The 23,188-nt window shown below is 41.0% G+C and overlaps 1 long non-coding RNA gene across 2 annotated transcripts in view; it reads left to right on the forward strand.

The window, feature by feature from the left end:
* Positions 1 to 23,188, forward strand: part of LOC123938197 — a 133,658-nt gene that overhangs the window by 72,574 nt on the left and 37,896 nt on the right. For both annotated transcript variants that reach the window (XR_006817684.1, XR_006817685.1), the window contains exon 5: positions 21,081 to 21,225. This is a non-coding gene — a long non-coding RNA (uncharacterized LOC123938197). The remainder of the gene's footprint in view (positions 1 to 21,080; positions 21,226 to 23,188) is intronic.

The following is a 23,188-nucleotide window of genomic DNA, read 5'->3' on the forward strand; positions in this document are numbered from 1 at the left end:
TTACGCTTTAGTAGGATTGATCTGGTGCTGTTTGGAGGAGAGACTGTAGGGGGAAAGCGTGGAAACAGGGAGACCAGTGAGAAGTGATCCAGGAGAGACAGTGGTGACTTGGACCAGGACGGCGGCAGTGGTGAGAAGAGACAGGTCTGGATATATTCTGAAGGGAGAACCAACAGAACGTCCTTCTGGATTGGGCAGGGGCCCGTATCAACACGACTCCATTTCTCTTCTTCTACACCTGCTCATCACTGATGTGAACAGATAGTGCCGCAGCCCCCTCTCTGTCCCAGGTCGGCCTGTGGTCTGGGTCTGTGCCGTCCAGCACCACAGCCACCAGCCATTGAAATGTGGCTAGTTCGAATGGAGATGTGCTTTAAATGTAAAACACTACATTTTGAAGATTTAATACAAAAAAATGGAAAGCACTTCATGGGTAATTTTTAAAATATTGATAACGTGTTGAGATGATTATTTTAGATACACCGGATTAAGTAAAATTTATTAAAATTAATTTCATACCATTCTTTTTACGTCCTTAATATGACCAACATGAAATTTTGAATTACATACTTAGCTCCCATCAGATGCTGCATTTCAATGGGATAGCACTGTTCTAGAGAATGTCTGAGAGACCAATGGTTACATTTGAATCCAAAGTCCCTCTGGGCTCATTCTTTTGCGAATGGGAAACTGATTTGAAACACCTGCCTAATCGTGATAAACGGCCATAAATTTCCAAAATATTTGCTGTATAGAGCCTCACATGCTGCTTTCTTTGCAAGAAATGAGACATCTGCTCATGCATAGACACTGTGAGGTTGGCCCTTCCAAAACTCAACACTCAACAACTAGACCTTGCCTGCAGGTGCCCTTGAGAGGACACCGCTCCAGATCGTCAGAGGTTGACTCCTCTCCACCACCTGTAGCAACACACCACCAGGCCCCCACGGTGGTGACCCCTTAGGTCCAACAACATGACCTCCAACTTGAAATATGACCTAATGTGACTATCTAACCCCCGGTGGCCAGGTGGCATCTGAGCATCACTTGACAACCGGTGCGTGCTGGAGCTACCTGTTTCTGAATACGTTTTCCTGTTTATTGCGTAGAGAGACCTGGCATATACAGTCCTTTGTATATGTATGCAGAGCATAATGCTGAATACTGTGATTAGTCCAGGTGGTTTTAGACCCTTTGAGTAAGGATCTCTGAGGTGGACCCACATCTCTATCAAGCTTCACGGGAGATTTCTATGCTCCCTGATGTTAGGGAGCTGCCCTAGAGATACGGCAGCAGGATAAAGGTTACCGATTCCCTTCTTTCAATCAAGAGTGATATGCTTGGCAGCTTTGTCTTGGGGGGCTTAGTCTGGTGTGTCCTAAATTATTATATTCGTGTCTGTGCATGAGCGTGAGAGAGAGAGAGAGAGAGAGATAACAATAGAAGATCAATGTGAGTGACCATAACAACAAAACCTCAACCTATTTTCATTGTCTGGGAGGAAAATTCCACCCTGAGTCACAAGCAGGCAGTTCTGGGCAGCTCTTACCTCACAGGCTTGGGCTCTTTAGACTTTGTCTGCTCTTTCTGACTCCTGGCTAGAGCTGCTGAAGCTGGCCAGGGAATGATCTCTCTTGCCCATTCAGCTGGGGTGTCCCTTTTAAAGCTCCTGTCTCCTCCACACCTCTCCCCACCAGCCCTCTCCAAGTTCTGCCATGTTCTTTCTAATTTGTCTCTGTAGCTCAAAACACCTTAGGTGGGTGGCCGACTGTCCCCTCTCTGAGTGTGGGTACAGGAAATTTAATCCCAAACCCATTGTCTTTCTGCTCAGCAGCCAGGGCCATGGACCACAGCCAATACAACACAACAAAATGTTAAGGCGTGAGTTTCCTCTTGCCCATGCCCAAATAACCCCCTGTTGCTCCACCATCCCCCTGCTCTGTTTCCTTCAGGTCGTAGAGTCTTTGGGGGAGACACAACTTTACCATTCTGTGGTGAAATGGCCCCATGGAGACATGTTCCCCAATTGGTTTATCAGGATTGCATCTTTTAAGAAACAGTGTAAAGCACAGGCAGCCATGAATATCTTTTTTGACTTCTAGTGGGCCTGAACTAGAGTACTTTTTTAATTGCACTGTTTCAGTTCTATCTACTGAAAAAAAAAAGTTTTTATGTGGTCTGAGTGTGACTGGAGAATAGGAACACCTGTCCCTGAGCTCTAGGAGCAGGGCAGGATGTTCCCACTGGTGGTGGGGGTAGGCGGGGTGAGTGAGGACCAAGAGGCGGGTGAAGGTCCCTCATTCCCTGCACTCCCTAACAGGAGCTTGCAGCCTAAAGGTACTCTCCATGAGGAACAAAGGGCAGGGGAATAGGGCTTTTCTGGGATCCCGAAGTCATTACAAAATGAGGGTTTGTAGATGGGACATGGCCCACATCTTATTTCTTTCCCGTGTAGTCTTCCTATCGACTCTCTCAAAACTAGTACATAAACCATTTCACATTTTGTGAGATTATCCTGCTTTTTAATATTTCTGACAGGTGTCCTGTGGGTCCTTCTGGACTGGCAATCTGTCCCTTTCTTCTGTTATGCAAATGTGCTCACCCTATTTTTGTTGTCAGGGAGAGGATCAGAGATGAAAGATGGCCCTTCACCAAGCTCTTCTGTCACTGGCGTATTAAAAATACTGTGAAGCATCCAGAAGGGGCAGACAGGCTTTAGAACCTGCTCCTGATTACAAATCATGCCCTTTCTTTCATGCTTTTACTCGCGCTCTTTCCTATTTGCATTGCTTTTCTGACAGAGTCCCCCTCCTGCCTCTGTCGCTGTGGCTTAGATGGTGTTCATTTGTGTTTCTGAGCTCTCTGACGTTTCCTATCTGACCTTTGCTGAGACAGAAAGCGTTTGAGAAAGCAGGGCTGTCAGAAGCAAAGGACGGATGACCTGGGGGCTGGCGTCAGCGCAGAGGGCTTTCCTAGCCCCAGCATCTGTATTCGCTTATCATTTAAAAACGACACCAAATCTAGATCGCATAAAAGTAGGATATTTTCAGAGCCAAATCCTATATATTTTTTAGCCTTTATAGGCTAAAGTCGGATTGTTAAGACTTGCAGAAGAGCAAGAAGGTTGGAAGGAGAGAAATAAGTGTTGGCAGATCACCAGAGCATGGCGTTAATTATGTCTCGTGTACAAACCGGTCAATATTTTTCTTCTCACTTTAAAACCACACTCTCTCTCCAGCAGTTGTATTGATGATATTAACCCATTGTGACCCTTGAGAGAAGGATCTTTTTGACTTGGTCTGGCTTCACCCAGGAGCAAGAAGCTCAGTGCTGTTAGAGCTGTTAGAAGCTCACCCTTCGTGTGAGAGGAGATCTGTCTTCCTCTAGCTTCTTTCTGCCTTTGGGACCGGTCTCTCAGAGCTCTGACTAGATTGGGGATTACTCATTTCTGGCAGCCCGTGACGACCAAACATCAAGTCAGGCCAGAATGGATGGCCTTTCTACTTATCAGACTCCCAGGAGGACACACCAATTCCTTGGTCCTAAGCCCCTAGCGCAGTGGCGTCCACAGTGGGGAGACTGATCTACTGCCAACACTACATGCCCACCCTTCTCAGCGTGGAAACTTCACCGGTGGCATCAGTATCCCTTGGAGCTTATTAGAAATGAAGAATATGGAGTTCCTACCCCCCAACCTAATGAAATCAGAATCTGTGTTTTTGTTGTGTGTGTTTTTTTTTTTAAAGATTGTATTCATTTGTTTGAGATTCAGAGAGAGAGAGAGCCAAAGAGAGATCACGAGTAGAAAGGGGGGCAGAGGGAGAAGCACACTCCCCACTAAGCAGGGAGCCCAATGCGGGGATCTATCCCAGGACCCTGGGATCATGACCTGAGCTGAAGGCAGATGCTTAATGACTGAGTCACCAGGCACCCTGGAATCTACATTTTTTTTTAAAGATTTTATTTATTTATTTATTTGACAGAGATCAAAAGTAGGCAGAGAGGCAGGGAGAGAGAGAGGAGGAAGCAGGCTTCTCACTGACCAGAGAGCCCAATGCGGGGCTTGATCCCAGGACCCTGAGATCATGACCCGAGCTGAAGGCAGAGGCGTAACCCTCTGAGCCACCCAGGCACCCCTGGAATCTACATTTTAACAAGATCATTTGTCTACACATTCACATGCACATCCTCACTTGTCCACGTGGCTTGTGAAGAGCACCAGCTGACTCTGACCCATGTGCCTGACTTGGAGCCCCAGAACCTTGGTGGGGACGAGTGACCCTGTCCAGGAAATCTGGACTTCTACAGATGAGGGAGTTCTCTTAAGGAGGGTACCTTGAAGGATGACAGAGGTATCAGGTGTGTGCCTTGAGGACGTGTCCTTGAGAAGGTGACCTTGGGGAGGAACCCTGAAATGTGCCCCCCAAGACTGGGAGACACAGGCTTCAGGAAGCCCTCAGGCTGACTTGCTGGGACGCGATCCAGCTCAATGACTAAGAGAACTGTTAGATTCTGGAGCCTTTGTAAATTTCCCAAGCTTGTTATTGTTCTTAGTCTCTATTTATTCCTATAATTTGTTTTTAAAAAGATTAATAGTAGCAAAACCACTTTAGGGACTGACTTTCCACAGACAGCAGGCAGTCAAGGAAGTGGCAAGTCTATCACTCACAGCCAAGCTTGCGGAGAAAGGAGCCTCCAGAGCAGAAAAGATGGTGTTCGTGTGGTGAAAAGGAGAAGGGGAATCAGGAGGTGAAGGAAGGGAAATGCAGAGCCTCGAGATGGCCACATACTGACCATCATTTCAGGGTTCACGTGGTAAGAGTACCATGGGGCTGACATCCCAGTTCCCATCCCAGGAGACTCATGAGCACCACAAGAACCGGAAGGCAGTGCGGTATAGCTGTGGAGGGCATGCTGCTTACCAGCCATGTAACATAGAAAACCACTGTGGTGCGTGTGGTGTCCTCTTCCCAGCATCCATGCCACCCCAGCTGCTTCAGTCTTTAAACAATTTATAGAACCTATCGCATCCACAGTGATTTCTTAGGAATGGGCAGGCCCGAGCCAACTTGTGTCTCTCCTACTGGATGCAAGTACAGAAGCACACAGACCAAACTCCACAGTATTTTTCTCATGGCACCTGCAAACAGTAGGATAGAAAGCCCAAAGGCACTCTGGGAGTTGGCTGCTAACGATAAGCTTCTACACAAAACAGTCCGGAAGGCTGTTGATTGTCGTTTGTCTTTCAGAAGAGACAGAATATATCTAACACATTTCCTTGTTGTTTAACTCCCTTGGGACAGAGTTTTGTGATACCTGAAGCTAGAAGCATCCATACTGTTACAAAGCTGTAGGGAAAGTGCTTAGCAGAAAGACTGGCACATAGTAAGCTCTTGAAAACTGTTAGCTCTTGTTATTATTATTTATTACAGTGTGCAGGACATAGAAAGGAAACAGTATCAATTCAAAAGTGGTACAAAGAATGAGATACTCTTTATAGGAGGTTTAAAAACAACATACAGTAATCTCTTATAACCAGGCAACAGGAAAGGTTTCTTTCCCCCTCTTGTTCCCAGCCCCCGCCTCACTTTTCACTTACAGGAAAATAAGAATACTAGCTGATTGAAAGGATTTAGTGAACTTTCATCAGCAGCAATTCCCAAGCCGTGCCCTAGCCTCAGTACAACTCCAGGCCCTCCCCCTTCCCTTGATCTTTATATTCATACAATAGAAGGAATAATAGCGTGACACCCAGAAGACAAGGGTCCGGACCAGATGGTATCTTTTTGTTTGTTTCTCTTCATGTTGAGAAGCTTTGAAAATACAGAAAAAGATAAAGAACAATATAACAAACACTCGTGTTTTGTTTACCTCATTTAATACAGTAAAAATTACAGAAAACATTTTGAAGACTCTTTGACCATTCTCATCTTTCAGTTGGTGAATATAAATATGAATGGGCTTCACTGATATTTTTACAGCCTTTTTTTCTTCGTGAATCCATGAATAGAATATATTATTTTTTCTGTGTTTTAGAGATTGCTTACATGGTAGGTTATGCTATAGTTCAAAAACTTGATCTTTTCATTGAATTTTTTTTTAGATTTATCTATGATGAACATGTAGATCTATTTCATTGTCTACACTCAGAGTTTCAACATATACATAGAAGAGATTTCATTTATCCATTACTTTGTTAGTGACCACTGAGCTGTTATCAATTTTTTCGCCATCGTAAGTGTGATAGCAATGAACACCCTTGTATGTGACCCACAGTTTTAGATCTCTTTCATGCTGAAATGTATAGCTTGAAGCCTAATGCATAAAACATGTAACTCATCAACACATATTTATTAAGCTTAGTTGGTATTAGGGTAAAAAATTAGGTCAGAGAATCTTAATTAGCCCCTGAATTGCACAGGGACTTTGTGTATAGCTTAAGGAATTGTCAGTGCGGGGAGGAATAAATATATATACCCAAGAAAACAGCTAAGAATGCAAGGCAGGAAATCTTAAGTATCAAATTAGAAGTATAGTCAGTGCTGTTAGAATTTAGAAGATACGAGTTTGAAGTAAGGTGATCAAGAAGCATCATGTTATCCTGAATCTAGAAGGTTGAGTAGAATTTCAATCAGCAGAAATAGGGAGAATATTCAAGGAAGGGTCAAGGATATGAACAAAGGTGAAGAAGAGGGAAGGAAGCCTTGTAAAGTCTGGGCTCCAGATGAAGGCAGACAGTTCACTTCCACCATCCGAGGAGGAGTTACAAATCCAGTTGATCAAATTTAGGACGATGATTGGACCATGTTTTGGTGGTGGGCAAGAATGTGCGGATATTAAAAAGTTGATGCAAGGGATGCCAGACTGGCTCAATTGGAAAATGATGCAACATTTTCCGTTCAAATGATGAACCCCACCTTGGGTATAGAGATCATTTAAACAATTTTTTAAAAGTGTTCTTATTTATTAGAGAGAGTGAAAGAGAGAGTGAGTACATGGGTGGGGATAGGGGCAGAGGGAGAGAGAATCTTAAGCAGACTCCATGCTGAGCACAGAGTCCCACATAGGGCTTGAGCTCAAGACCCTGAGCTCATGACCTGAGCTGAAACCAAGAGTCAGATGTTTAATCGACCACACCACCCACGTGCCCATTAAATAAATAAATTTTTTTAAATGTTGATAGGGGCACCTGGGTGGCTCAGTGGATTAAAGCCTCTGCCTTCAGCTCAGGTCATGATCCCAGGGTCCTGGGATTGAGCCCCGCATTGGGCTCTCTGCTCGGCGGAGAGCATGCTTCCTCCTCTCTCTCTGCCTGCCTCTCTGCCTACTTGTGATCTCTGTCTGTCAAATAAATAAATAAAATCTTTAAAAAAAAATGTTGATATAAGTTGGGTATGGCACTCTCTTCTACCATTCCTTCCCATGTGGCTAGATGAGAGGCTAGAGGTCACTTTTGCTTGAGAGCAGCCATTTTGCTTATGAGTATTTGGGTTCTCTGCCTCATCCACATTAGATTGGTGCCTGGTGCTGAGTCCCCGTGTAGGCTTTGGGCCTTAGCCCCAGTTCTAGCTCAATTTATGAGTCAGTGCTGTACACTGGGTACACAAGTTGACAGAGAAATTTTGTAAAAAAGATAAAAGGAATAGATATGAAAGGGTAGATTTGGGGTCAGATTTTGATGGACATTGAATGACAGACTGTGTAATTTTGACTGATTCTCAAGGATAATTAGGTGCCACTGAAGATTTTTGAGCAAGAGATTATGGGTGTTATATGCAACTAATGAATTACTGAACCACTACATCAGAAATTATTGATGTACTCTATGTTGGTTCATTGATCTTAAATTTAAAAAAGAGAGAGAGATTATGGGATCAGGGAATGATCTAAGACAACCAGTCTGATTTAGAAGGTAGTGAGTTAAGAGGCCATTGAAAGAAATTCAAAAGTGGATGATCTGAAATTCCATTTCTGAAGGTGGTAGTGGAACCAGGGTGTGGGGGGGGAGGAATAGCTGTGAGAATTTTCAAGGTTTGATGAATAATTGGATATAGAAGTTCCTAGAAAGAAATACAATTGGGATCTTTTCAGTTTAGGTAACAGAAAATTAGCAAAAAATGTCAAGAAGGGGATTTGGGATTGATTGTTATACATTTGAGCCACTCACATTTCAATCGAATGATAACATCTATTAGGTTTACAAAATGTGAGCCTGGGACTCATAAGATGAGGAGATGTGGGGTAATAATACACATTATTACATAATACATAATACATACATACATACATAATACAGAATACAGAAATGTCTGTAATGTTGCCTAGTCTTTTTATGTATTTTGCATAAGAATGACTGCACTTAGGATTGCTGACTATATGTCTGTCAATCACCATTCTAAGCCCTTTATATATACTGATCCATTTAATACAACAACCCTACAAGGTAGCTAACAACTGTAGTTTTGCAGATAATGAAACTGAGGCTCAAAGAATGTAATTTGGGTCTCAAAGCTCTAGGTTACTGATGGATCAGGAACACAAACACAGGTAGTCTGAACTGAGAATCTACTCCTAACCATACTCCATTTCCTCAATACTGAGACAGCCTTGTAAGTTACACATAACAATGTTCTAACTATTGGACAATTCACTACTACTAAATATCACTGCCTTTTCTGGATAGTAGTAAGAATTTCTGGACAATAGGAAAGCAAGAAAATTCAACTCTTTCTAAGATTACTGAAAGAAAATCCCTTCTTTTGATCAGTGAATGTGATATTGTAGGCATTATCTTTTCTTCTTGAAACAACCTTTAAAAGCCCTCTTTCTTAAGCTTTTCCTCTAATATCAGGAACAAGACAAGGGTGTTCACTTTCACCACTTTTATTCAGTGTAGTCCTGGAAGTCCTGGCCACAGCAATCAGACAAGAAAAAGAAATAAGAGACATACGTATTCATAAAGAAGTTATGAACTATCACTCTTTGCGGATGACATGATACTATACGTGGAAAACCTAAGGACTCCACCAAAAAATTACTAGGAGTAATAATTCAGTAAAGCTGCAGGATACAAACCAGTAGAATTTCTATACATTAATAATGAAGTAGCAGAAAGAAATTAATAAAACAATTCCATATACAATTGCACTAAAAAGAATACAATCCCTAGGAATAAACTTAACCAAGGGAGTGAAATACCTGTACTCTGAAAATTATAAAGCAATGATGAAAAACATTAAAGATGATACAAACAAAGGGGACGTTAAACCGTGCTCATGGGTTGGAAGAATTACTATATACATTATACATGCCTCAGCTGGTTAACCATTAACCTTTTTCTCAGGTCATGATCCCAGGATTCTGGGATCAAGGCCCATGTCAGGCTCCTGGCTTAGCAGGGAGCCTGCTTCTCCCTCTGGCCTTTGCCTCATCCTCTACCACTGGTGCTCTCCCAAACAAAAATAAACAAGTAAGTAAGTCTGTACTACCCAAAGCAGCCTACATATTCAATGCAATCCCTATCAAAATGCCAATAATATTTTTCCAGAACTAGAACAAATAATACTAAAATTTCTGTGGAACTACAGAAGATCTGAATAGCCAAAATGATCTTGAGAAAAAACAAAGCTGGAGTTATCACAATCCTAGGTTTCAAAATATACTACAAAGCTATAGTTATCAAACAGTATGGTAGTGGCACAAAAATAGACACAGATCAATCAAACAAAATCAAGAGGCAGAAATAAACCCACAGTTATGTGGTCAATTAATCTGTGACAAAGGAGGCAAGAACATACAATGGGGAACAGACAGTCTCTTCAATAAATGGTGCTGGGGAAACTGGACAGCTACATGCCAAAGAATGAAGCTGGGCCACTTTCTTACACCATACACAAAAATAAACTTAAAATGGATTAAAGACCTAAATGTGAGACCTGAAACCATGAAACTTTTAAAAGAAAAGAGAAGCAATAATATCTTTGACATAAACCTTAGCAACGTTTTTTTAGATATGTCTCCTCATGAAGGAAACAAAGGCAAAAATAAACTGCGGGGATTATACCAAAATAAAATCTTCTGCACAATGAAGGAAACCATCATTAAAACTAAGGCAACTGGGGCGAACCATAAGAGACTATGGACTCTGAAAAACAACCTGAGGGTTTTGAAGGGTCAGGGGTGGGAGGTTGGGGCAACCTGAGGGTTTTGAAGGGTCAAGGGTGGGAAGTTGGGGGAACAGGTGGTGGGTAATGGGGAGGGCACGTTTTGCATGGAGCACTGGGTGTTGTGCAAAAAGAATGAATACTGTTACGCTGAAAAAATAAATAAAATGGAAAAAAAACAAAAAACAAAAAACTAAGGCAACTGGGATGGCTGGGTGGCTCAGTCAGTTAAGTGTCTGTCTTCGGCTTAGGTCATGATCCCATCGAGTCTCATACCAGGCTCCATGCTCAGAGGGGTGCCTTCCTCCCCCTCTGTCTGCCACTCCCCCTGCTTGTGCTCTTTTTTTTCTCTCTCTCTCACAGACAAAATCTAAAAAAAAAAAAAAAACCAAAACACCAGAAAAACAAATAAACCCTAAAAGACAATCTAGTGAGTGGGAGAAGATATCAGCAAATGATATACCTGATAAGGGGTTCATATCTGAAATATATAATGAACTTATACCACTTAACCCCCAAAACCCGAACAATCTGATTTAAAAAATGGGCCGAGGATTTGAATACACATTTTCCTCAAGAAGACAGACAGATGGCTAAAGGACAAAGGAAAGGATGCTCAACATCACTCATCATCAGGGAAGTGCAAGTCAAAACCACAGCTACTTTACCCCTGTCAGAATGACTAAAATTAAAAAGACAAGTAAGTGTTGGAGAGGATGTGGAGCAAAGGGAACCTTAGTGCACTGTTGGTGGGAGTGTAAAGTGGTACAGCCACTGTGGAAAACAGTGTGGAGGTATTGGAGGTTCCTCAGAAAACTTAAAATATAAATACAATGTAATCCAGTAGTTCTACTACTGGATATTTGCCCAAAGAAAACAAAAACACTAATTTAAAATGATATATGCATCCATATGCTTATTGCAGCTTTATTTACAATAGCCAAAATATGGAAGCAATCCAAGCATCCACTGACAGACAAAGGGATAAAAAAGATGCAGTATGTATGCATGTGTACATATAGATATATAGATATAATGGATTATTATGCAACTATAGAAAGGGTGAGATCTTGCCATTTGCACAATATGGATGGGCCTTGAGAGTATTATGCTAAGTGAAATAAGTCAGACTGAGAAAGAAAAATACCATATGATTTTATTCATATATGAAATCTAAAAACCCAAGCAAATGAATAAACAAAATGCAGAATCAGACCTGTAATACAGAGAACTGATGGCTGCCAGGGGAAAGGGGACTGGGAGGGTGGGGCTACATGAGTGAAGGGGGAAGGGAGATAAAGGCTTCCAGGTATGGAATGAATAAATCATGGGACTGAAAGGCACAGCATAGGGAATGTAGTCAATAGTATTGTCATAGCACTGTATGGTGACAGATGGTAGCTACACTTGTGGTGAGCTTAGTATAACATATAGAGAAGTTGAATCACTGTTGTACACCTGAAACTAATGTAACATTGTGTGTTAACTATACTCAGATAAAAAAAAGAAATTAAATATAAAAAAGCCGTCTTTCTCCTTGCAGGCCTGGGGTGCATGAGATGTACCTTAGAGCATAGGCTGTCTACCTGCATGTTTCTCCCAAGGTCTGTTTACATACCTATCAGACTGTGAGGTCCTGTAGGACTGGTTACTTCCTGGCACCTTTTTAGAAGCTTAATATAATGTCTTATTGAGTAAATGGGTAAATAAATAACTGACCATATGCTGTAGGATATCCCAAGCCTTGGCTATGTGTTAGGGGAAATATCCTATGGTTGACAGTATCCAACCTGAGTTGAAGAATGAACTGAAGTTAGCCAGACAGAGCTAGAGGAAAAGGTTTCTGGGCAGTGGCACTAGCTGAAGCAAGAGAGAGTGTGGCATATTCAGGGAGCTGTCAGCTGTCTGTGTGATCACAGAGGGGCACAGGGAATAAGGCCAGATGAGAAAATGAAAAGACACATAGGGGCCACACTGCAGAAGCTGCATGTGTAACGAGGAGTTGGACTTTGTCCTGAGGGCAAAGGAGAGCCATTGAAGACATTTTTTCCCTATTGATGTTTTTCTTTTCTAGATTTATAAAAATTGAGGAATAACATGTGTGTGGTAAAATGCACAAATCCAAAGTTAGGGTGACAAACCATCCTGGTTTCCCCAGGAAAGGACTTTTAGTTTTAAAGCCAGGACAGTTCCAGGTAATCTGGGACCAGTTGGTCTTCCAATCTAAAGTGTACTTGTCCCCACTTTCCACATCAAACTCCAGAAGGCTTCATGCCTCTTCCCAGTTGATCCTCCTTGCCTAGAGAAATCGCTATTTCAAACTCTCTTACCATAGATAAATTTTGTCTCATTTTGAACTTTATGTCAATTTATAGAGTATGTTTTCTTTCAAATGAATAGTTGGTTTTGTTTTTTTTCCATTCAATTTGTGGTCCATGAGATTCATCTTTGCTGTTGCTATATTTGCTTTTTATTGTTCTGCAGTATTGTAAGAACCTATCTCAATCTGCTTTTCCATTCAGTGGTTAATAGGCATTTAAACTGAGTCCAGATTTTGCAATTATGGATAGCTGTTAGGAGTATTCTTCTAGACATCTTTGGTGGGCATATGCAGTCATTTCTGTTGGGTAAATACTTGGGAGCGGAATTGCAGGGTTATAGGGTATATGTAAGTTTGGCCTTACTAGCAACTGACAACATGTGTCCCACAGCAGTTGTACCATTTTACAGTCTTAGCAATGATTTTGAAAATTCTTGTTTCTCCATATTCTCATCAACACCTGGTATTGTCTGTCTTTTTAACTTTAGCCATTCCAGTTGGGTGTGAAGTCATACCCCATGGTGCTGATGTGCATTTCCCTAATGACTAACAATGTTGAGAATCTTTTAATTGGCCATTCATATATCTTTTTGCTAAGTGTCTCTTTAGGTCATTTGCCCATTTAGAAAATTAGATTGTTGGCTTTTTATTGTTATTCAGGAGTCTTTTTTACATCAGGACACAAGTCCTTTGTGAGATATATGTATTGCACATATTTTTTCCTCATCTGTGACTTGCTTTCTCACTTTCTTTAATAGAGTCTTTTGAAGAGCAGAAGGCAGAATTTTAATTTTGATTTAAATTTTTTCAATTTTTTTTCCTGTGGGTTTTTTTTGTGTTTTATATAAGAAACTATTGCTTAACCCAGGGTATGAAAATAATTATTCTCTTATAGAAGTTTTTTTCTTTTTTGCACTTAGATTTATGGTCTAGCTCAAACAAATTTTTGTTATGATATATAGTAGGAGTTGAGATTCATTTGGCCCATATGGATATCGTGTTGTTTCCATATAATTTGTTGGAATTTCCCATGGAGTTATCTTGGAGCTTTTGTCTAAAATCAGTTGACCATTTTGTGTGGGTCTATTTATGGACTCTAATATGTTCCATTTATTTATCTGTCTGTCCATACCACAGTGAATTTTATAATAAATTAGCCTCAAAATCAGGTAACATAAGTTGTCCAGATCTATTCCTTTTGTTTTTGAATTTGTTTTGGCTATTTTATATTCTCTGCATATTTATATAAATTTTAGGATTTTGGTAATTCTTATTTTTAAAAAATCCTGCGGAGGTTTTGATTGGGATTACATTTCATCTGCAGGTCAATTTGAGAAAAATTGACATCTTAACAGTATTGAGTCTTGCAACCCATGAACTTGATATATCTATCTGTTAATTGAGGACTTTAAAAATTTCTCTTGGGGCACCTGGGTGGCTCAGTTGGTTAAGCATCTGCCTTTGGCTCAGGTCATAATCCTGGAGTGCTGGGACTGAGTCCCAATTCGGGCTCCCTGCTCAGCAGGAAGCCTGCTCCTTCTCCCTCTGCTCCTTCCCCTGCTTTGCTTGTCTCTTTCTCTTGCTCTGTCAAATAAATAAATTAAATATTTTTAAAAATTCTCTCAATAATGTCTTATACACTTTAGTACAGAGTCCTTGTGCATCTTAGACTTATTACTAGACATTTTATTTTTTTATGCTAAATGGTATTTTAAAAAATTTTTAAATTATTTGTTGCATGTACAAGTAGTCTCTGTACATTGGCCTTGTGTAGAGTGATAGTGTAAACTATTTAATTTTAATAGTATTTGACTGATTCTTTTCAATTATATATGTATGCAATATTGTAGTCTATAAAGAATACTGGCTTTATTTCTTCCTTTCCATTCATTTTACCTCCGTTTTGCTAAGCTTATTGTATTGAATGGGGCCTTCAGTACAATATTGAATAATAATGGTAAAAGTGGACATAGCTGTCTTGTTGCTGAAATCAGGGAGACATGTAATAAATATCTTGCCATCAAGTATAACATTTGCTTAGAACATTTCCTTTTATTCTTAGTTTTCTGAGAATTTTTATTTTTCTCAGCAATAGATGTTGAATTTTATCAAATGGGTTTTCCTACATATATTGAGATGATTATGATTTTTCTCCTCTATTCTATAAATATGATGAATTGTATTGGCTGGTTTTTGTATGTTATGTCAGCCTTACATTTCTAGAATATAGATATTATATATTACCTTCATACTCTATTGATAGATTTTATTGATTAAAGGTTTGTTTATGATTTTCACACCTCTGCTCATAAGTGAGTTTGGTCTGTGATTTCCCTTTCTTGAAATGTTATTCTCAGACATTAGTATCACCTCTTGAAAGGAATGCTGGTTGTATAAAATGAGCTGAAAATTATTCATTCTTGTTCTTCTTCTTTTCTAGATGATTTTTTATAAGATTAGTATTACTTCTTCCATGAATATTTGGAAGAAATCACTAGGGAAGCCACTTAAGACTGGAGTTTTCTGTGTCTGAATGTTTTAAATTAGAAATCCAAATTATTTAATAGCTATGGGAAGATTCTACTTATTTTAGTGTTAATTTTAGGAAATTGTGCTTTTCAAGAAATTTTTCATTTCATCTACATTGTTAAATTTATTGGTATAAAGTTGTATACTTAAAATATATTAGTACTGACAGCAATTAAAAATAGAACATACAGTGAATTAAAGACAAAGACTTTAAATATTATTTAAAAATAAAACACAAATGCTCTTTCTAAAAGACAGATTTATGTATAAGGATTGAAAGGAGGACAGAAAAATCCTCTTTACTCACTGAACACTTCTGGCCACCTAGTGTATAGATATTTTCCCCACATGACCAATTCTCCAACACCATCTTGGTGTTGTTTAATTCAACAAAATTTTCACAGTCTACCTAACTGCATCTGATCCCTCAAGTTATGGTCTCAGTCCCACAAGATTTGCCCCACTTCAGATGCCAATGGCAAGTAGGGGGTTCTCAGGTTACCCACTCTTCTATCCAAATTGGCTGCAAATCGGGAGTTCCCACAAAGCCTTCCTCAGGTTTAATAATTTGCTGTAATGGCTCACAGAAATTGAGCAACACATACATTTACTAGTTTATTACACTGTATAAAGAAAATGACACAGGATACAGATGAACAGTCAGATAGAAAAATACATAGGGTAGGTGCATGAGCTTTTCTCCCTTAGAGTTGGAAGGCTCATCCCAGCACATGGATGTATTTATCAACCCTAGAAGCTCTCTGAACACTATACTTCAGGGATTTTTATAGAGACTTTATCACATCGTCATGAGCAATTATTAATTCAATCTCCAGCTCCCTGGAATATAGGTGGTGAGGCTGAAAGTTCCACACTTCTAATTATGGCTGATCTTTTTTTTTTTTTTTTTTTAGATTTTATTTATTTATTTGACAGAGAAAGAGCACAAGCAGAGGGAATGGCAGGCAGAGGGAGAAGGAGAAGCAGGTTCCTAGCTGAGCAGGGAGACTGATGTGGGGCTCGATCCCAGGACCCCAAGATCATGACCTGAGCCGAAGGCAGAGGCTTAACTGACTGAGCCACAGACTGATCATCCAATCATGGCTGATCTTTCTGGTGACGGGCCTCCACCCAGGAGTCCACTAAGAGTCACCTTATTAAAACAAAAGACATTTCTATCACCCAAAAAATTCCAAGGGATTTAAGAACTGAGGTAAAAAGAACAATATTACAACAGAAGATACTCCTAGCACCCCTATTACTGAGGAGATTATAAGAATTTTAGGACCACCATGTCAGAAACCAGGAGATGAGATTATATATACATATGTGTGTGTGTGTGTGTGTGTGTGTGTGTGTGTGTGTGTTGCGAAGACATAGATTCAAAATAAAAGGATGGAAAAAGACACACTATACAAAGCAAATATGAGTGTGGATATATTAATTTCAGAAGAATTACTGGATATATGATGCTGAAAAGATGAGTAAAATTAACAACTCTAGCTAAACTCCAGTTTAAAAAAGAAGAGACATCTTTAATTTTCATTATGCCTTAAGGGTCGAGTCAACAGGGAGATTCTAAATTGTATGATCTTAAGATTTTAAAATCTGTAAAGCAAAAGTTGATAGACTAAAAGGAGAAATAGATAAAAATGCATTATCGTAAGTGAAGATTTTAGGGGCACCTGGGTGGCTCAGTCAGTTAAGCATAACTCGTGATCTCAGTTCAGGTCTTGAGCCCAGGGTCATGAGTTCAAGTCCCACACTGGGTGTGGAGCCTACTAAATACATAAAGACATAAATAAATGTTTAATATAACTCAGTAACTGATAGAACAAGTAGATCCAAAAGGTCATTACAGAAACAAGCTTGAACAATATGATTAGACCACTTGACAGAATTGAACATTGCGACAAACAACTTCAGAACATATGCTTCTCAAGTACATATGGAACATTGACTGAACACCACATGTTGGGCTACTAAGTAAAGAGACATATAGATCTGACAGACATTAAAACAAAGTAAGAGGGTATTGTGAACAATGTTATGCCAATAAATCTGACAGTTTAGAGGACTGATTTTCAAACATGGAGTAACATGGTCAGACTTTGATTTCAGAAAGACTGTTCTGGCTGCAGTTTGGAAAATGGGCTAGAAGGGGACAAGACCAGAGGCAGGGAAGATGTTAGGACCCTATTACAACAACCTAGGCAGAAATAATAATGACCTAGATTAAGAAATGGTGACAGGGAGACTGAAGAAGGAATCAAACAAAAGAGCAACTAAGTAAAGCTGAGGGTCAGTGATTATGTGACACTGCAAAATGCTGATTTTAAAAAATATTTATTGAGTCCCTACTATATGCACTCTACTGCTTGCAATAGTCAGCAGAACAGGTATAGTCCCTACCTTAGTGATGCAGCTTACTAGTGGTTGGCATCAGAGCCAGAAGTTGTATCTAGGAGTCTGACCTTCAGTTCCAAGGCTTGTGTGCTTTCTACCAGATACAACAACCCAGACTTTCCCTCTAACACTTGCTTTGTCTGTTGCACCTAATACCAATATAACTATTCTTGTGTCTGCCTCTTTGAGATACCATAATGGCCAGATTCTTCCAGGCAGCACTTACTGATTTAAAAATTTTATAAGATGAAGCTGAACCTTCATAAATTTCCTCGGTTTGGCTCAAAATTACATATACTAGGAGATGGCTATTCTAAAAATCAATAAGCTTTCTTTTTTAAATGGAGCTGTGTTCTTTGTCATAGTGTATTTGTAATCTGCTGGGCATTAGCACCTTCTTCCTGGGAGAGAGCAGCATAAAAGTTTGGTGATCTTTGTCAAAAGAAAAGGATGTAGGAAGCCTGGCAACCTGGATTCATCTGGATTCCTTTTAGTTCCTTCTCTGAACTATAGAACTGAACAATGTTGGAGCTAGAAGGAATTGCAGAAACCGTTTAAGCCAACCGACACTTTTAATTTTAATTTTTTTACTTTTTGAGGTTTTTAAAATTTAATTTTGTTTTTTCAGTGTTCCAAGATTCACTGTTTATGCACCACACCCTGTGCTCCATGCAATACATGCCCTCCTTAATACCCACCCAACCTCCCATCCCCCTCCCCTCCAAAATCCCCCTCCCCTCCCCTCCCATCCCCCTCCCCTCAGTTTGTTTTTCAGAGTCCACAGTCTCTCATGGTTCATCTCTCCCTCTGATTTCCCCAGTTCATTTTTCCTTTCCTTCTCCTAATATCCTCCATGTTATTCTTTATGCTCCACAAGAAAGTGAAACCATACGATAATTGACTCTCTCTGCTTGACTTATTTCACTCAGCATAATCTCCTCCAGTGCCGTCCATGTTGATACAAAAGTTGGGTATTCATCCTTTCTGATGGAGGCATAATACTCCATTGTGTATATGGACCATATCTTCTTTATCCATCCGTCCATTGAAGGGCATCTTGGCTCTTTCCACAGTTTGACGACTGTGGCCATTGCTGCTATGAACACTGGGGTACAGATGGCCCTTCTTTTCACCATATCTGTATCTTTGGGGTAAATACCCAGTAGTGCAATTGCAGGGTCATAGGGAAGCTCTATTTTTAATTTCTTGAGGAATCTCCACACTGTTCTCTAAAGTGGCTGCACCAACTTGCATTCCCACCAACAGTGTAAGAGGGTTCCCCTTTCTCCACATCCTCTCCAACACTTGTTGTAAGGTGGTATCTCAAGGTGGTTTTGATTTCAATCTCCCTGATGGCTAATGATGATGAACATTTTTTCAATGTGACTGTTAGCCATTTGTATGTCTTCTTTCAAGAAGTGTCTGTTCATGTCTTCTGCCCATTTTTTGACATAATTATCTGTTTATTGAGTGTTGAGTTTGGGGAGTTCTTTATAGATCTTCAACCTACATTTTAGAGGGGAAGAATCAAGGCTCGGAGAAGTACAGTGACTTGGAAAGCCACACAGCTACTTTTATGTAGACCCAGGACTGGGATCCAAGTCTCTTCAATGCTCTTTTCTCTAACACCAGCACATCTGCCCCACAGTATGAGAGCCAGGGGTCTATTCTTAACCTGCTTTATATTTTGGAAAAAATAAACTTTAGTGTTTGCTCAAATGACCTTTTCTGTTTCAAATCACCTTTATATCCTTTGTGGGCTCTTCATTATTGTCTCTGGCTGTAGGGAGGCCAGACCCTGTGCTATGCAAAGCAGAAGGAGCAGATGTAATCTGGGGCAATTTCAAGGACCAAGGAAAGGACTTTTTTCTTCCTACATGCTTTTAAGTACTGGAAATTTTTTAAACATAAAAGCTTTTCATTTAAAAAGGAGAACCAAGGCCCATGGTGCACACAACCCTGGGAAGGAAACTATAACAGCTTCAGTCAACACTGAATAGCAAATAATTGTCACTGGATCCCTTCCCAGAAGCATTTTTCTTTGATAGAACAGAAGATGTTGCGAAAGGGCACTAGGATCCTTAAGGACAGAGAGCCATTGATCGTACTGGAAGAAAGGAATAGAGGGGACGTGTGTGTGTGTGCGCCCACAGGTATTGGGGGCGGGGTAGAAGTAGGAGTTTCCAAAGACAAATTTTGTCTACAGTGACAACTCTACATCACAAGTTGGTCCTGCCTTGATCCTGTCTGTCAGGCAGACATTCTTGCGCCCTAATCCTGGACCTGCATGTTGAAAACACTTCCATCCAAGGTGCCAACAAGCAATGTGAGGGAGAGGAACGTCTTCAAGCCAGTGAGCACCCAAACAACTATGTGCCAGACATGAATCCCACACTAAAAGAAGCGAAGCCCTATGATTGGCTCTTTGTTATAAGAGCTGTCATGAAAATTCTCTGTGCAGTGGCTTATAGGGCTGTGAAACTACTCCATATGATGATATAATAATATACCACCAAGAGTGAAACCTAATATAAACTATGGACTTTGGGTGACCATGGGGTATCAGTGTAGGTTCAGTATTTGTCAAAAATGGACCACTCTGGGGCAGGGTTGGGGGCAATATTGATAATAGAGGAAGCTCTATGTGTGAGAGAAATCATTGGACCTTCCACTCAATTTTGAGGTTGACCTAAACTGCTCTTGAAAAGTAGTCCATGAATGGGGTACCTGGGTGTCTCAATGGGTTGAAGCCTCTGCCTTCGGCTCAGGTCATGATCCCAGCATCCTGGGATCAAGCCCCGCATCGAGCTCTCTGTTCAGCAGGGAGCCTGCTTCCCCTTCTCTCTCTGCCTGCCACTCTGCCTACTTGTGATCTCTGTCTGTCAAATAAATAAATAAGATCTTTAAAAAAAAAAAAAAAGAAAAATAGTCCATTAAAAAAAATTCTTGGTTCACCGAGCCTGGTGGATTGGCTGGAAATCCCTACAGGGGGCACAAAGTAAAGGTAGCAGGGTGGGGTGCACTGAGGCTAACATGAAAACAAGGAAATCCAGGCTCTACTCTTAACTCTACCACTAACCGTGGGGACTTGACCTCTGTTTCTTCAGCTAATCAAAAAGAGAGGATAGGGTTTGGGAACCCACTGCTGCATTCCAATTTTACGGTCTTCAATAAAGATTATTTTCCAGACTCTGTCTTCTTGAGAGAAATAGTGTGCCTTAAGATAAAGGAGTAACTGGGCACAAAGGAAAGATCCTGTTTTCTCAGTTGAGACCCCCAGGACTCCCTCTGGTTTCGTTGGCTGAGTTCAGAAGTGTTGCTATGATGCAGCCAAGGTTTTGCCCTCATGAAAGTAGGCCTGTGTTCTCTGACACCCACTCAGAGTAGGTAGGTGTCAGGGCTTCTCACTGAGGGACAGAATCTCTTTCGCACTTCCCACAAGCTGATCTCTTACCCAGGAGGATCCTTATCTTCCTTGGAAGAGCTTAACCATCAGCCCGAGCCCAGGAACCTGGCAGGTGGTGGGGCGCTTAGAGTCAAGCCACATGGTCATTCTACCTCCGACCTATTTGGTTCTTCCCTTCCCTTATCACTAGGCCTACCCAGGGTACCATCCTGAGGCCCGCATGTGCTTCAGAGGTGCGTTTGTCTTTGTTTTGCAGCTCCTAGAGACAGTGATTGCACCCGAAGCGCTGCTGTTTGTAACATCAGTCGGTGATTCCCAACTCTCTTGGCTTCTGCCGGGGACTCACGCTTGGACTCCATTCCCTTGTTGGATTCCAGGCCTTCAGTGTCTTCAAGAGAATGGTAAGCTCCAGTCTGGATGCCTGCTGGGTTGGGACCTTAGGAGCACATTTAAATTCAGGTAAATATGTGTGCATCTCTTCTACCGCACATGTTTGTTAGAGGCAGGAGTTAAAGAACCCAGGCAGCTTCTAGTCTTTAATCAGCAAAAGCATTCGATGAAATCAAGCAAGCTCTCAAGGTTTCCATCCTGCTTATCCAACAAAACAGAAAACTGCTGCCTTTTCTTTTGGACTGTAGGCAGGCATGGATGTCTCTGTCTTGACTAGCTGCCTGTTACCTTGCTGCAGGGACAAGTCCATTCATTTAGTACCTCTGGTAATTGAAGGAGAATTTATTTCTCTGGGTCTCTCTCCATTCAAGCCACCGTCCACATCTTTCTTTCCCTTCACAGTGTTTTCATATTTCTTCTCCTCTTCAGAATTCAGCTCCCTTCCCTCTGACCATTTTTGCACTGCCCAAAGCACTTAACTTATGGGCTGGTTCTAGGATATGAGATGAGTGATACAGGACTACAAGTCAGACCAGAGTATGTGAAATGCACCCCTCCCCCCGCCCTGCCCCGACCACACATGTACAATGTGTCCATCCCCCTGGGTGATCCCTGGTAGTGGCCTTGACAAGGTGGGCTCTATGCCAGTGACCAAGTTTTCAGAAAAAGGGCTGCCCAGTCTCTTTCCTCTCTCCTTTGGGAGAGTTTCTTGCAGTATCCAGGAACCAGGCTGAGGACAGGCTGCACGGGTTTACCTAGGGTCTTTTCTGAGTATCTGTAGTTTGGCAGCTCATGTTGAAAAGCACCTAAATACTTGGGAAAGAGTAATTGCATCCAAAGTTGGGGCAATGATTTGCTGTGCATATAAAAATAAGAGCAACTCCATGGTAAGGAAAGACTCCCCTTCCAGGTTGCTGGCTAGGCCCTCCCACTCTAGCACCAGCTCTCTGCTCCATGGTAGCTGGTGCCCAGACCCTGGTGAAAGTGGCAGGCCTCTGGTGGCACGGCCCTGAGCACCAGATGGATCTGTGCAGAAGGGTCCCGTGTTTCTTCTTCTCCACTCTATTCTGTGTCATGGCAAAGACAAGGCCTATGGAAGGAAGTACAGGAGAGGAAAATCCATTTAGAAAGGAACCCGTAGGTACGCATGTTGTGTGTGTGCCTGTGTTATGTGTAAGTGTGTATTCCTGTGTTATGTGTAAGTGTGTGTTATGTGTGTGTATGTGTGCCTGAGTTGGGGATACTTAACATCCATAGCTTTTATTTTAGGGCAGTGGAAGATAGCAAAAACATTCTTTGGGTTTTTCTGCCCCCCTCCTTTGGTTTGCTTGTTAGTTTGTTCTGTTTTTTATATCCCACATGTAAGTGAGATCATAATGTATTTGTCTTTCTCTGACTTATTTCACTTAGCCTAATATCCTTTAGGTCCATCCATGTTGTCACAAATGGCAAGCTCTTATTCTTTTTTATGACTAATACTCCATTGTATAAATATATGTATACTTATACCACATCTTCTTTATCCATTTTCCTATTGATGGACACTTAGTTTGCATATCTTGGCTATTATAAAGTTGTAGTAAACATAGGGGTGTATGTATCTTTTCAGATAAGTTCCCCCCCCCCACTCTGGGTAAAGACCTACTAGTGGAGTTCCTGGGTCATATGGTATTTCTATTTTAATGTTTCTGAAGCACGTTCATGCTGTTTTCCACAGTGACTGGACCAGTTTGCACTCCCACCAACGTGCACAAGCATTTTCTTTTTTCTTCATCCTCTCCAACACTTGTTGTTTCTTATGTTTTTGATTTTAGCCATTCTGACAGGTATGAGATGGTGTCTCATTTTGGCTTTGATTTTCATTTCTCTGATGTCAAGTGAAATGGTGAGCATTTTTTCATGTGTTTGTTGGCCATCCGTATGTCTTCTTTGGAGAAATGTCTATTCAGGTCCTCTGCCCATTTTTTAATTGGA

Source organism: Meles meles, chromosome 3 (genome assembly GCF_922984935.1).
Source record: "Meles meles chromosome 3, mMelMel3.1 paternal haplotype, whole genome shotgun sequence".
Lineage (NCBI taxonomy): Eukaryota > Metazoa > Chordata > Mammalia > Carnivora > Mustelidae > Meles > Meles meles.